The following is a 16,205-nucleotide window of genomic DNA, read 5'->3' on the forward strand; positions in this document are numbered from 1 at the left end:
GAACTGAATCAGAAGAAAAAACACCAAAAACTATGAATTTCCCCGCAAAACCACCCTAAACTCACCTGATCTTCTTCAAAACCCACAATCCACTCCCATTTCCCTTAAGGACCAACGAGAATCCAACTAAAACCCAACGGAGACCCCAAAACAAGTCAAAAACACCCAAAACAAGAACGGAATCACCCCCAAAACTGGAAGAAAATCCCCAAAAAACATAGATCCACCCCAAAACGACACTAAACCTACCTGATGTTCTCCAAAACACGCAAGTTAAACTTTTCCAACATGATGAAAAACAAGAACCCAACAAAACCCAACGGACAACCCCAAAACACGTCAAAAACACCCCAAAAAAGAACGGGATCACCCCAAAAAACAGAAGAAAACCCCAAATACCATGAATCCACCCCAAAAGTCCCCCTAAACCTACCTGAAGTTCTCCAAAACCCACAATTTACCCTTTTCCACCAAGATGCCAACAGAAAACCCAACAAAACTCAACAGAGACATCAAAACATGTCAAAAACACCCCAAAAAAGAACGGGAGAACCCCCAAAACTGGAAGAAAATCCCCCAAAAGCACGGATCCAATCCCAAAACCACCCTAAACCTACCTGATCTTCTCCAAATCCCAAAGTCCACTCCCAACCACCATAAAACCCATTAGGAACTCAACGAAACACAACGGAAACCCCAAAACACCTCAAAAACACCCCAAAAGCAAACCGGATCAGAAGAAAATACGTGATTTAACCCCAAGAAAACCCTTAAACCTACCTGATCTTCTCCAAATCCCAAAATCCACTCCCACCCACCATAAAACCCATTAGGAACTCAACAAAACGCAACGGAAACCACAAAACACGTCAAAAACACCCCAAAAAAGAACTGGATCAGAAGAAAAAAAAACAAAACTATGCATTTCCCTCCCAAATCACCCTAAACTCACCTGATCTTCTTCAAAACCCACAATCCACTCCCATTTAGCTTAACGACCAACGAGAACCCAACAAAACCCAACGGAGACCCCAAAAACGTCAAAAACACCCCAAAAAAGAACTGGTTCAACCCCAACAACGAAAGAAAACCCCAAAAGCCATAGATCCACACCAAAAGTCCCCCTAAACCTACCTGATGTTCTCCAAAACCCACAATTTACCATTTTCCGCCACGATGACCAACGAGTACACAACAAAACCCAACGGAGACCCCCAAACACCTCAAAAATTTCCCAAAAAAGAACGGGACCACCCCAAGAAACAGAAGAAAACACCAAAAAACATGACTCTGCCCCAAAAGTCCCCCTAAACCTACCTGATGTTCTCCAAAAGCCACAATTTACACTTTTTCACCATGATGACCAACAAGAACCCAACTAAAACCCAACGGAGACCCCAAAACACGTCATAAACACCCCAAAAAAGAACAGGATCACCCAAAAAAAAACAGAAGAAAAGACCAAATACCATGAATCCACCCCAAAATTCCCCTAAACCTACCTGAAGTTCTCCAAAACACACAATTTACAATTTTCCACCACCATGACCACGGAAAACCCAAGGAACACCAACGGAGACCCCAAAACACGTCAAAAACACCCCAAAAAAGAACGGGATCACCCCCAAAAACAAAAGAAAATCCCCCAAAACCATAGATCCAATCCCAAAACCAACCTAAACCTACCTGATGTTCTCCAAAACCAACAATTTACCCTTTTCCACCATGATGACCACGGAAAACGCAACGAAACCCAATGGAGACCCCAAAACACGTCAAAAACACCCCCAAAATGAACTGGATCACCCCCCCCCAAAAAAAAAAAAAAAAAAAAAAAAGAAGAAAACCCCATATATCATGAATCCACCCCAAAAGTCCCCCTAAACCTACCTGATGTTCTCCAAAACCCACAATTTACACTTCTCCACCATGATGACCATGGAAAACCCAACGAAACCCAACGAAGAACCCAAAACACGGCAGAAACACCCCAAAAATGAATTCGATCACCCCAAAACTGGAACAAAATCCCCCAAAACCATAGATCCACCCCAAAAACACCCTAAATCTACCTGATGTTCTCCAAAACCCACAATTTACACTTTTCCACCATGATGACCACGGAAAACCCAACGAAACCCAACGGAGAACCCAAAACACGTCAAAAACACCCCAAACAAGAACAGGATCACCCCCAAAACCAAAGAAAACCCCAAAAAGCACGGATCCAATCCCAAAACCACTCTAAACGTACCTGATGTTCTCCAAATCCAAATGTCCACTCCCAACCACCATAAAACCCATTAGGAACTCAACGAAACCCAACGGAAACCCCAAAACACGTCAAAAACACCCCAAAAAAGAACTGAATCAGAAGAAAAAACACCAAAAACTATGAATTTCCCCGCAAAACCACCCTAAACTCACCTGATCTTCTTCAAAACCCACAATCCACTCCCATTTCCCTTAAGGACCAACGAGAATCCAACTAAAACCCAACGGAGACCCCAAAACAAGTCAAAAACACCCCAAACAAGAACAGGATAACCCCTAAAAAAGAAAGAAAACCCCAAAAAAACATAGATCCACCCCAAAACCACACTAAACCTACCTGATGTTCTCCAAATCCCAAAGTCCACTCCCAACAAACTTAAAACACATTAGGAAATCAACAAAACGCAACGGAAACCCCAAAACACGTCAAAAACACCACAAAAAAAAGCGGGATCACCCCCAAAACCGAAAGAAAACCCTAAAAGCCGTTGATCCACCCCAAAAGTCCCCCTAAACCTACCGGATGTTCTCCAATAACCACAATTTACCCGTTTTCACCATGATGAACAACAAGAACCCAACAAAAACCAACGGAGACCCCAAAACACGTCAAAAACACCCCAAAAAAAGAACTGAATCAGAAGAAAAAACACCAAAAACTATGAATTTCCCCGCAAAACCACCCTAAACTCACCTGATCTTCTTCAAAACCCACAATCCACTCCCATTTCCCTTAAGGACCAACGAGAATCCAACTAAAACCCAACGGAGACCCCAAAACAAGTCAAAAACACCCAAAACAAGAACGGAATCACCCCCAAAACTGGAAGAAAATCCCCAAAAAACATAGATCCACCCCAAAACGACACTAAACCTACCTGATGTTCTCCAAAACACGCAAGTTAAACTTTTCCAACATGATGAAAAACAAGAACCCAACAAAACCCAACGGACAACCCCAAAACACGTCAAAAACACCCCAAAAAAGAACGGGATCACCCCAAAAAACAGAAGAAAACCCCAAATACCATGAATCCACCCCAAAAGTCCCCCTAAACCTACCTGAAGTTCTCCAAAACCCACAATTTACCCTTTTCCACCAAGATGCCAACAGAAAACCCAACAAAACTCAACAGAGACATCAAAACATGTCAAAAACACCCCAAAAAAGAACGGGAGAACCCCCAAAACTGGAAGAAAATCCCCCAAAAGCACGGATCCAATCCCAAAACCACCCTAAACCTACCTGATCTTCTCCAAATCCCAAAGTCCACTCCCAACCACCATAAAACCCATTAGGAACTCAACAAAACGCAACAGAAACCCCAAAACACCTCAAAAACACCCCAAAAGCAAACCGGATCAGAAGAAAATACGTGATTTAACCCCAAGAAAACCCTTAAACCTACCTGATCTTCTCCAAATCCCAAAATCCACTCCCACCCACCATAAAACCCATTAGGAACTCAACAAAACGCAACGGAAACCACAAAACACGTCAAAAACACCCCAAAAAAGAACTGGATCAGAAGAAAAAAAAACAAAACTATGCATTTCCCTCCCAAATCACCCTAAACTCACCTGATCTTCTTCAAAACCCACAATCCACTCCCATTTAGCTTAACGACCAACGAGAACCCAACAAAACCCAACGGAGACCCCAAAAACGTCAAAAACACCCCAAAAAAGAACTGGTTCAACCCCAACAACGAAAGAAAACCCCAAAAGCCATAGATCCACACCAAAAGTCCCCCTAAACCTACCTGATGTTCTCCAAAACCCACAATTTACCATTTTCCGCCACGATGACCAACGAGTACACAACAAAACCCAACGGAGACCCCCAAACACCTCAAAAATTTCCCAAAAAAGAACGGGACCACCCCAAGAAACAGAAGAAAACACCAAAAAACATGACTCTGCCCCAAAAGTCCCCCTAAACCTACCTGATGTTCTCCAAAAGCCACAATTTACACTTTTTCACCATGATGACCAACAAGAACCCAACTAAAACCCAACGGAGACCCCAAAACACGTCATAAACACCCCAAAAAAGAACAGGATCACCCAAAAAAAAACAGAAGAAAAGACCAAATACCATGAATCCACCCCAAAATTCCCCTAAACCTACCTGAAGTTCTCCAAAACACACAATTTACAATTTTCCACCACCATGACCACGGAAAACCCAAGGAACACCAACGGAGACCCCAAAACACGTCAAAAACACCCCAAAAAAGAACGGGATCACCCCCAAAAACAAAAGAAAATCCCCCAAAACCATAGATCCAATCCCAAAACCAACCTAAACCTACCTGATGTTCTCCAAAACCAACAATTTACCCTTTTCCACCATGATGACCACGGAAAACGCAACGAAACCCAATGGAGACCCCAAAACACGTCAAAAACACCCCCAAAATGAACTGGATCACCCCCCCCCAAAAAAAAAAAAAAAAAAAAAAAAGAAGAAAACCCCATATATCATGAATCCACCCCAAAAGTCCCCCTAAACCTACCTGATGTTCTCCAAAACCCACAATTTACACTTTTCCACCATGATGACAACGGAAAACCCAACGAAACCCAACGAAGAACCCAAAACACGGCAGAAACACCCCAAAAATGAATTCGATCACCCCAAAACTGGAACAAAATCCCCCAAAACCATAGATCCACCCCAAAAACACCCTAAATCTACCTGATGTTCTCCAAAACCCACAATTTACACTTTTCCACCATGATGACCACGGAAAACCCAACGAAACCCAACGGAGAACCCAAAACACGTCAAAAACACCCCAAACAAGAACAGGATCACCCCCAAAACCAAAGAAAACCCCAAAAAGCACGGATCCAATCCCAAAACCACCCTAAACCTACCTGATGTTCTCCAAATCCAAATGTCCACTCCCAACCACCATAAAACCCATTAGGAACTCAACGAAACCCAACGGAAACCCCAAAACACGTCAAAAACACCCCAAAAAAGAACTGAATCAGAAGAAAAAACACCAAAAACTATGAATTTCCCCGCAAAACCACCCTAAACTCACCTGATCTTCTTCAAAACCCACAATCCACTCCCATTTCCCTTAAGGACCAACGAGAATCCAACTAAAACCCAACGGAGACCCCAAAACAAGTCAAAAACACCCCAAACAAGAACAGGATAACCCCTAAAAAAGAAAGAAAACCCCAAAAAACATAGATCCACCCCAAAACCACACTAAACCTACCTGATGTTCTCCAAATCCCAAAGTCCACTCCCAACAAACTTAAAACACATTAGGAAATCAACAAAACGCAACGGAAACCCCAAAACACGTCAAAAACACCACAAAAAAAAAAAGCGGGATCACCCCCAAAACCGAAAGAAAACCCTAAAAGCCGTTGATCCACCCCAAAAGTCCCCCTAAACCTACCTGATGTTCTCTAATACCCACAATTTACCCGTTTTCACCATGATGAACAACAAGAACCCAACAAAAACCAACGGAGACCCCAAAACACGTCAAAAACACCCCAAAAAATAACTGAATCAGAAGAAAAAACACCAAAAACTATGAATTTCCCCGCAAAACCACCCTAAACTCACCTGATCTTCTTCAAAACCCACAATCCACTCCCATTTCCCTTAAGGACCAACGAGAATCCAACTAAAACCCAACGGAGACCCCAAAACAAGTCAAAAACACCCCAAACAAGAACAGGATAACCCCTAAAAAAGAAAGAAAACCCCCAAAAAAATAGATCCACCCCAAAACCACACTAAACCTACCTGATGTTCTCCAAATCCCAAAGTCCACTCCCAACAAACTTAAAACACATTAGGAAATCAACAAAACGCAACGGAAACCCCAAAACACGTCAAAAACACCACAAAAAAAAGCGGGATCACCCCCAAAACCGAAAGAAAACCCTAAAAGCCGTTGATCCACCCCAAAAGTCCCCCTAAACCTACCGGATGTTCTCCAATAACCACAATTTACCCGTTTTCACCATGATGAACAACAAGAACCCAACAAAAACCAACGGAGACCCCAAAACACGTCAAAAACACCCCAAAAAAAGAACTGAATCAGAAGAAAAAACACCAAAAACTATGAATTTCCCCGCAAAACCACCCTAAACTCACCTGATCTTCTTCAAAACCCACAATCCACTCCCATTTCCCTTAAGGACCAACGAGAATCCAACTAAAACCCAACGGAGACCCCAAAACAAGTCAAAAACACCCAAAACAAGAACGGAATCACCCCCAAAACTGGAAGAAAATCCCCAAAAAACATAGATCCACCCCAAAACGACACTAAACCTACCTGATGTTCTCCAAAACACGCAAGTTAAACTTTTCCAACATGATGAAAAACAAGAACCCAACAAAACCCAACGGACAACCCCAAAACACGTCAAAAACACCCCAAAAAAGAACGGGATCACCCCAAAAAACAGAAGAAAACCCCAAATACCATGAATCCACCCCAAAAGTCCCCCTAAACCTACCTGAAGTTCTCCAAAACCCACAATTTACCCTTTTCCACCAAGATGCCAACAGAAAACCCAACAAAACTCAACAGAGACATCAAAACATGTCAAAAACACCCCAAAAAAGAACGGGAGAACCCCCAAAACTGGAAGAAAATCCCCCAAAAGCACGGATCCAATCCCAAAACCACCCTAAACCTACCTGATCTTCTCCAAATCCCAAAGTCCACTCCCAACCACCATAAAACCCATTAGGAACTCAACAAAACGCAACAGAAACCCCAAAACACCTCAAAAACACCCCAAAAGCAAACCGGATCAGAAGAAAATACGTGATTTAACCCCAAGAAAACCCTTAAACCTACCTGATCTTCTCCAAATCCCAAAATCCACTCCCACCCACCATAAAACCCATTAGGAACTCAACAAAACGCAACGGAAACCCCAAAACACGTCAAAAACACCCCAAAAAAGAACTGGATCAGAAGAAAAAAAAACAAAACTATGCATTTCCCTCCCAAATCACCCTAAACTCACCTGATCTTCTTCAAAACCCACAATCCACTCCCATTTAGCTTAACGACCAACGAGAACCCAACAAAACCCAACGGAGACCCCAAAAACGTCAAAAACACCCCAAAAAAGAACTGGTTCAACCCCAACAACGAAAGAAAACCCCAAAAGCCATAGATCCACACCAAAAGTCCCCCTAAACCTACCTGATGTTCTCCAAAACCCACAATTTACCATTTTCCGCCACGATGACCAACGAGTACACAACAAAACCCAACGGAGACCCCCAAACACCTCAAAAATTTCCCAAAAAAGAACGGGACCACCCCAAGAAACAGAAGAAAACACCAAAAAACATGACTCTGCCCCAAAAGTCCCCCTAAACCTACCTGATGTTCTCCAAAAGCCACAATTTACACTTTTTCACCATGATGACCAACAAGAACCCAACTAAAACCCAACGGAGACCCCAAAACACGTCATAAACACCCCAAAAAAGAACAGGATCACCCAAAAAAAAACAGAAGAAAAGACCAAATACCATGAATCCACCCCAAAATTCCCCTAAACCTACCTGAAGTTCTCCAAAACACACAATTTACAATTTTCCACCACCATGACCACGGAAAACCCAAGGAACACCAACGGAGACCCCAAAACACGTCAAAAACACCCCAAAAAAGAACGGGATCACCCCCAAAAACAAAAGAAAATCCCCCAAAACCATAGATCCAATCCCAAAACCAACCTAAACCTACCTGATGTTCTCCAAAACCAACAATTTACCCTTTTCCACCATGATGACCACGGAAAACGCAATGAAACCCAATGGAGACCCCAAAACACGTCAAAAACACCCCCAAAATGAATTGGATCACCCCCCCCCCCAAAAAAAAAAAAAAAAAAAAAAAAGAAGAAAACCCCATATATCATGAATCCACCCCAAAAGTCCCCCTAAACCTACCTGATGTTCTCCAAAACCCACAATTTACACTTTTCCACCATGATGACAATGGAAAACCCAACGAAACCCAACGAAGAACCCAAAACACGTCAGAAACACCCCAAAAATGAATTCGATCACCCCAAAACTGGAACAAAATCCCCCAAAACCATAGATCCACCCCAAAAACACCCTAAATCTACCTGATGTTCTCCAAAACCCACAATTTACACTTTTCCACCATGATGACCACGGAAAACCCAACGAAACCCAACGGAGAACCCAAAACACGTCAAAAACACCCCAAACAAGAACAGGATCACCCCCAAAACCAAAGAAAACCCCAAAAAGCACGGATCCAATCCCAAAACCACCCTAAACCTACCTGATGTTCTCCAAATCCAAATGTCCACTCCCAACCACCATAAAACCCATTAGGAACTCAACGAAACCCAACGGAAACCCCAAAACACGTCAAAAACACCCCAAAAAAGAACTGAATCAGAAGAAAAAACACCAAAAACTATGAATTTCCCCGCAAAACCACCCTAAACTCACCTGATCTTCTTCAAAACCCACAATCCACTCCCATTTCCCTTAAGGACCAACGAGAATCCAACTAAAACCCAACGGAGACCCCAAAACAAGTCAAAAACACCCCAAACAAGAACAGGATAACCCCTAAAAAAGAAAGAAAACCCCAAAAAAACATAGATCCACCCCAAAACCACACTAAACCTACCTGATGTTCTCCAAATCCCAAAGTCCACTCCCAACAAACTTAAAACACATTAGGAAATCAACAAAACGCAACGGAAACCCCAAAACACGTCAAAAACACCACAAAAAAAAAAAGCGGGATCACCCCCAAAACCGAAAGAAAACCCTAAAAGCCGTTGATCCACCCCAAAAGTCCCCCTAAACCTACCTGATGTTCTCTAATACCCACAATTTACCCGTTTTCACCATGATGAACAACAAGAACCCAACAAAAACCAACGGAGACCCCAAAACACGTCAAAAACACCCCAAAAAATAACTGAATCAGAAGAAAAAACACCAAAAACTATGAATTTCCCCGCAAAACCACCCTAAACTCACCTGATCTTCTTCAAAACCCACAATCCACTCCCATTTCCCTTAAGGACCAACGAGAATCCAACTAAAACCCAACGGAGACCCCAAAACAAGTCAAAAACACCCCAAACAAGAACAGGATAACCCCTAAAAAAGAAAGAAAACCCCCAAAAAAATAGATCCACCCCAAAACCACACTAAACCTACCTGATGTTCTCCAAATCCCAAAGTCCACTCCCAACAAACTTAAAACACATTAGGAAATCAACAAAACGCAACGGAAACCCCAAAACACGTCAAAAACACCACAAAAAAAAGCGGGATCACCCCCAAAACCGAAAGAAAACCCTAAAAGCCGTTGATCCACCCCAAAAGTCCCCCTAAACCTACCGGATGTTCTCCAATAACCACAATTTACCCGTTTTCACCATGATGAACAACAAGAACCCAACAAAAACCAACGGAGACCCCAAAACACGTCAAAAACACCCCAAAAAAAGAACTGAATCAGAAGAAAAAACACCAAAAACTATGAATTTCCCCGCAAAACCACCCTAAACTCACCTGATCTTCTTCAAAACCCACAATCCACTCCCATTTCCCTTAAGGACCAACGAGAATCCAACTAAAACCCAACGGAGACCCCAAAACAAGTCAAAAACACCCAAAACAAGAACGGAATCACCCCCAAAACTGGAAGAAAATCCCCAAAAAACATAGATCCACCCCAAAACGACACTAAACCTACCTGATGTTCTCCAAAACACGCAAGTTAAACTTTTCCAACATGATGAAAAACAAGAACCCAACAAAACCCAACGGACAACCCCAAAACACGTCAAAAACACCCCAAAAAAGAACGGGATCACCCCAAAAAACAGAAGAAAACCCCAAATACCATGAATCCACCCCAAAAGTCCCCCTAAACCTACCTGAAGTTCTCCAAAACCCACAATTTACCCTTTTCCACCAAGATGCCAACAGAAAACCCAACAAAACTCAACAGAGACATCAAAACATGTCAAAAACACCCCAAAAAAGAACGGGAGAACCCCCAAAACTGGAAGAAAATCCCCCAAAAGCACGGATCCAATCCCAAAACCACCCTAAACCTACCTGATCTTCTCCAAATCCCAAAGTCCACTCCCAACCACCATAAAACCCATTAGGAACTCAACAAAACGCAACAGAAACCCCAAAACACCTCAAAAACACCCCAAAAGCAAACCGGATCAGAAGAAAATACGTGATTTAACCCCAAGAAAACCCTTAAACCTACCTGATCTTCTCCAAATCCCAAAATCCACTCCCACCCACCATAAAACCCATTAGGAACTCAACAAAACGCAACGGAAACCACAAAACACGTCAAAAACACCCCAAAAAAGAACTGGATCAGAAGAAAAAAAACAAAACTATGCATTTCCCTCCCAAATCACCCTAAACTCACCTGATCTTCTTCAAAACCCACAATCCACTCCCATTTAGCTTAACGACCAACGAGAACCCAACAAAACCCAACGGAGACCCCAAAAACGTCAAAAACACCCCAAAAAAGAACTGGTTCAACCCCAACAACGAAAGAAAACCCCAAAAGCCATAGATCCACACCAAAAGTCCCCCTAAACCTACCTGATGTTCTCCAAAACCCACAATTTACCATTTTCCGCCACGATGACCAACGAGTACACAACAAAACCCAACGGAGACCCCCAAACACCTCAAAAATTTCCCAAAAAAGAACGGGACCACCCCAAGAAACAGAAGAAAACACCAAAAAACATGACTCTGCCCCAAAAGTCCCCCTAAACCTACCTGATGTTCTCCAAAAGCCACAATTTACACTTTTTCACCATGATGACCAACAAGAACCCAACTAAAACCCAACGGAGACCCCAAAACACGTCATAAACACCCCAAAAAAGAACAGGATCACCCAAAAAAAAACAGAAGAAAAGACCAAATACCATGAATCCACCCCAAAATTCCCCTAAACCTACCTGAAGTTCTCCAAAACACACAATTTACAATTTTCCACCACCATGACCACGGAAAACCCAAGGAACACCAACGGAGACCCCAAAACACGTCAAAAACACCCCAAAAAAGAACGGGATCACCCCCAAAAACAAAAGAAAATCCCCCAAAACCATAGATCCAATCCCAAAACCAACCTAAACCTACCTGATGTTCTCCAAAACCAACAATTTACCCTTTTCCACCATGATGACCACGGAAAACGCAACGAAACCCAATGGAGACCCCAAAACACGTCAAAAACACCCCCAAAATGAACTGGATCACCCCCCCCAAAAAAAAAAAAAAAAAAAAAAAGAAGAAAACCCCATATATCATGAATCCACCCCAAAAGTCCCCCTAAACCTACCTGATGTTCTCCAAAACCCACAATTTACACTTTTCCACCATGATGACAACGGAAAACCCAACGAAACCCAACGAAGAACCCAAAACACGGCAGAAACACCCCAAAAATGAATTCGATCACCCCAAAACTGGAACAAAATCCCCCAAAACCATAGATCCACCCCAAAAACACCCTAAATCTACCTGATGTTCTCCAAAACCCACAATTTACACTTTTCCACCATGATGACCACGGAAAACCCAACGAAACCCAACGGAGAACCCAAAACACGTCAAAAACACCCCAAACAAGAACAGGATCACCCCCAAAACCAAAGAAAACCCCAAAAAGCACGGATCCAATCCCAAAACCACTCTAAACGTACCTGATGTTCTCCAAATCCAAATGTCCACTCCCAACCACCATAAAACCCATTAGGAACTCAACGAAACCCAACGGAAACCCCAAAACACGTCAAAAACACCCCAAAAAAGAACTGAATCAGAAGAAAAAACACCAAAAACTATGAATTTCCCCGCAAAACCACCCTAAACTCACCTGATCTTCTTCAAAACCCACAATCCACTCCCATTTCCCTTAAGGACCAACGAGAATCCAACTAAAACCCAACGGAGACCCCAAAACAAGTCAAAAACACCCCAAACAAGAACAGGATAACCCCTAAAAAAGAAAGAAAACCCCAAAAAAACATAGATCCACCCCAAAACCACACTAAACCTACCTGATGTTCTCCAAATCCCAAAGTCCACTCCCAACAAACTTAAAACACATTAGGAAATCAACAAAACGCAACGGAAACCCCAAAACACGTCAAAAACACCACAAAAAAAAAAAGCGGGATCACCCCCAAAACCGAAAGAAAACCCTAAAAGCCGTTGATCCACCCCAAAAGTCCCCCTAAACCTACCTGATGTTCTCTAATACCCACAATTTACCCGTTTTCACCATGATGAACAACAAGAACCCAACAAAAACCAACGGAGACCCCAAAACACGTCAAAAACACCCCAAAAAATAACTGAATCAGAAGAAAAAACACCAAAAACTATGAATTTCCCCGCAAAACCACCCTAAACTCACCTGATCTTCTTCAAAACCCACAATCCACTCCCATTTCCCTTAAGGACCAACGAGAATCCAACTAAAACCCAACGGAGACCCCAAAACAAGTCAAAAACACCCCAAACAAGAACAGGATAACCCCTAAAAAAGAAAGAAAACCCCCAAAAAAATAGATCCACCCCAAAACGACACTAAACCTACCTGATGTTCTCCAAATCCCAAAGTCCACTCCCAACAAACTTAAAACACATTAGGAAATCAACAAAACGCAACGGAAACCCCAAAACACGTCAAAAACACCACAAAAAAAAGCGGGATCACCCCCAAAACCGAAAGAAAACCCTAAAAGCCGTTGATCCACCCCAAAAGTCCCCCTAAACCTACCGGATGTTCTCCAATAACCACAATTTACCCGTTTTCACCATGATGAAAAACAAGAACCCAACAAAAACCAACGGAGACCCCAAAACACGTCAAAAACACCCCAAAAAAAGAACTGAATCAGAAGAAAAAACACCAAAAACTATGAATTTCCCCGCAAAACCACCCTAAACTCACCTGATCTTCTTCAAAACCCACAATCCACTCCCATTTCCCTTAAGGACCAACGAGAATCCAACTAAAACCCAACGGAGACCCCAAAACAAGTCAAAAACACCCAAAACAAGAACGGAATCACCCCCAAAACTGGAAGAAAATCCCCAAAAAACATAGATCCACCCCAAAACGACACTAAACCTACCTGATGTTCTCCAAAACACGCAAGTTAAACTTTTCCAACATGATGAAAAACAAGAACCCAACAAAACCCAACGGACAACCCCAAAACACGTCAAAAACACCCCAAAAAAGAACGGGATCACCCCAAAAAACAGAAGAAAACCCCAAATACCATGAATCCACCCCAAAAGTCCCCCTAAACCTACCTGAAGTTCTCCAAAACCCACAATTTACCCTTTTCCACCAAGATGCCAACAGAAAACCCAACAAAACTCAACAGAGACATCAAAACATGTCAAAAACACCCCAAAAAAGAACGGGAGAACCCCCAAAACTGGAAGAAAATCCCCCAAAAGCACGGATCCAATCCCAAAACCACCCTAAACCTACCTGATCTTCTCCAAATCCCAAAGTCCACTCCCAACCACCATAAAACCCATTAGGAACTCAACAAAACGCAACAGAAACCCCAAAACACCTCAAAAACACCCCAAAAGCAAACCGGATCAGAAGAAAATACGTGATTTAACCCCAAGAAAACCCTTAAACCTACCTGATCTTCTCCAAATCCCAAAATCCACTCCCACCCACCATAAAACCCATTAGGAACTCAACAAAACGCAACGGAAACCACAAAACACGTCAAAAACACCCCAAAAAAGAACTGGATCAGAAGAAAAAAAACCAAAACTATGCATTTCCCTCCCAAATCACCCTAAACTCACCTGATCTTCTTCAAAACCCACAATCCACTCCCATTTAGCTTAACGACCAATGAGAACCCAACAAAACCCAACGGAGACCCCAAAAACGTCAAAAACACCCCAAAAAAGAACTGGTTCAACCTCAACAACGAAAGAAAACCCCAAAAGCCATAGATCCACACCAAAAGTCCCCCTAAACCTACCTGATGTTCTCCAAAACCCACAATTTACCATTTTCCGCCACGATGACCAACGAGTACACAACAAAACCCAACGGAGACCCCCAAACACCTCAAAAATTTCCCAAAAAAGAACGGGACCACCCCAAGAAACAGAAGAAAACACCAAAAAACATGACTCTGCCCCAAAAGTCCCCCTAAACCTACCTGATGTTCTCCAAAAGCCACAATTTACACTTTTTCACCATGATGACCAACAAGAACCCAACTAAAACCCAACGGAGACCCCAAAACACGTCATAAACACCCCAAAAAAGAACAGGATCACCCAAAAAAAAACAGAAGAAAAGACCAAATACCATGAATCCACCCCAAAATTCCCCTAAACCTATCTGAAGTTCTCCAAAACACACAATTTACAATTTTCCACCACCATGACCACGGAAAACCCAAGGAACACCAACGGAGACCCCAAAACACGTCAAAAACACCCCAAAAAAGAACGGGATCACCCCCAAAAACAAAAGAAAATCCCCCAAAACCATAGATCCAATCCCAAAACCAACCTAAACCTACCTGATGTTCTCCAAAACCAACAATTTACCCTTTTCCACCATGATGACCACGGAAAACGCAATGAAACCCAATGGAGACCCCAAAACACGTCAAAAACACCCCCAAAATGAATTGGATCACCCCCCCCCCCAAAAAAAAAAAAAAAAAAAAAAAGAAGAAAACCCCATATATCATGAATCCACCCCAAAAGTCCCCCTAAACCTACCTGATGTTCTCCAAAACCCACAATTTACACTTTTCCACCATGATGACAACGGAAAACCCAACGAAACCCAACGAAGAACCCAAAACACGGCAGAAACACCCCAAAAATGAATTCGATCACCCCAAAACTGGAACAAAATCCCCCAAAACCATAGATCCACCCCAAAAACACCCTAAATCTACCTGATGTTCTCCAAAACCCACAATTTACACTTTTCCACCATGATGACCACGGAAAACCCAACGAAACCCAACGGAGAACCCAAAACACGTCAAAAACACCCCAAACAAGAACAGGATCACCCCCAAAACCAAAGAAAACCCCAAAAAGCACGGATCCAATCCCAAAACCACTCTAAACGTACCTGATGTTCTCCAAATCCAAATGTCCACTCCCAACCACCATAAAACCCATTAGGAACTCAACGAAACCCAACGGAAACCCCAAAACACGTCAAAAACACCCCAAAAAAGAACTGAATCAGAAGAAAAAACACCAAAAACTATGAATTTCCCCGCAAAACCACCCTAAACTCACCTGATCTTCTTCAAAACCCACAATCCACTCCCATTTCCCTTAAGGACCAACGAGAATCCAACTAAAACCCAACGGAGACCCCAAAACAAGTCAAAAACACCCCAAACAAGAACAGGATAACCCCTAAAAAAGAAAGAAAACCCCAAAAAAACATAGATCCACCCCAAAACCACACTAAACCTACCTGATGTTCTCCAAATCCCAAAGTCCACTCCCAACAAACTTAAAACACATTAGGAAATCAACAAAACGCAACGGAAACCCCAAAACACGTCAAAAACACCACAAAAAAAAAAAGCGGGATCACCCCCAAAACCGAAAGAAAACCCTAAAAGCCGTTGATCCACCCCAAAAGTCCCCCTAAACCTACCTGATGTTCTCTAATACCCACAGTTTACCCGTTTTCACCATGATGAACAACAAGAACCCAACGAAACCCAACGGACAACCCCAAAACACGTCAAAAACACCCCAAAAAAGAACGGGATCACCCCAAAAAAACAGAAGAAAACCCCAAATACCATGAATCCACCCCAAAAGT

Source organism: Aythya ferina, assembly GCF_964211825.1.
Source record: "Aythya ferina genome assembly, chromosome: 23".
In the NCBI taxonomy this organism is placed as follows: Eukaryota; Metazoa; Chordata; class Aves; order Anseriformes; family Anatidae; genus Aythya; species Aythya ferina.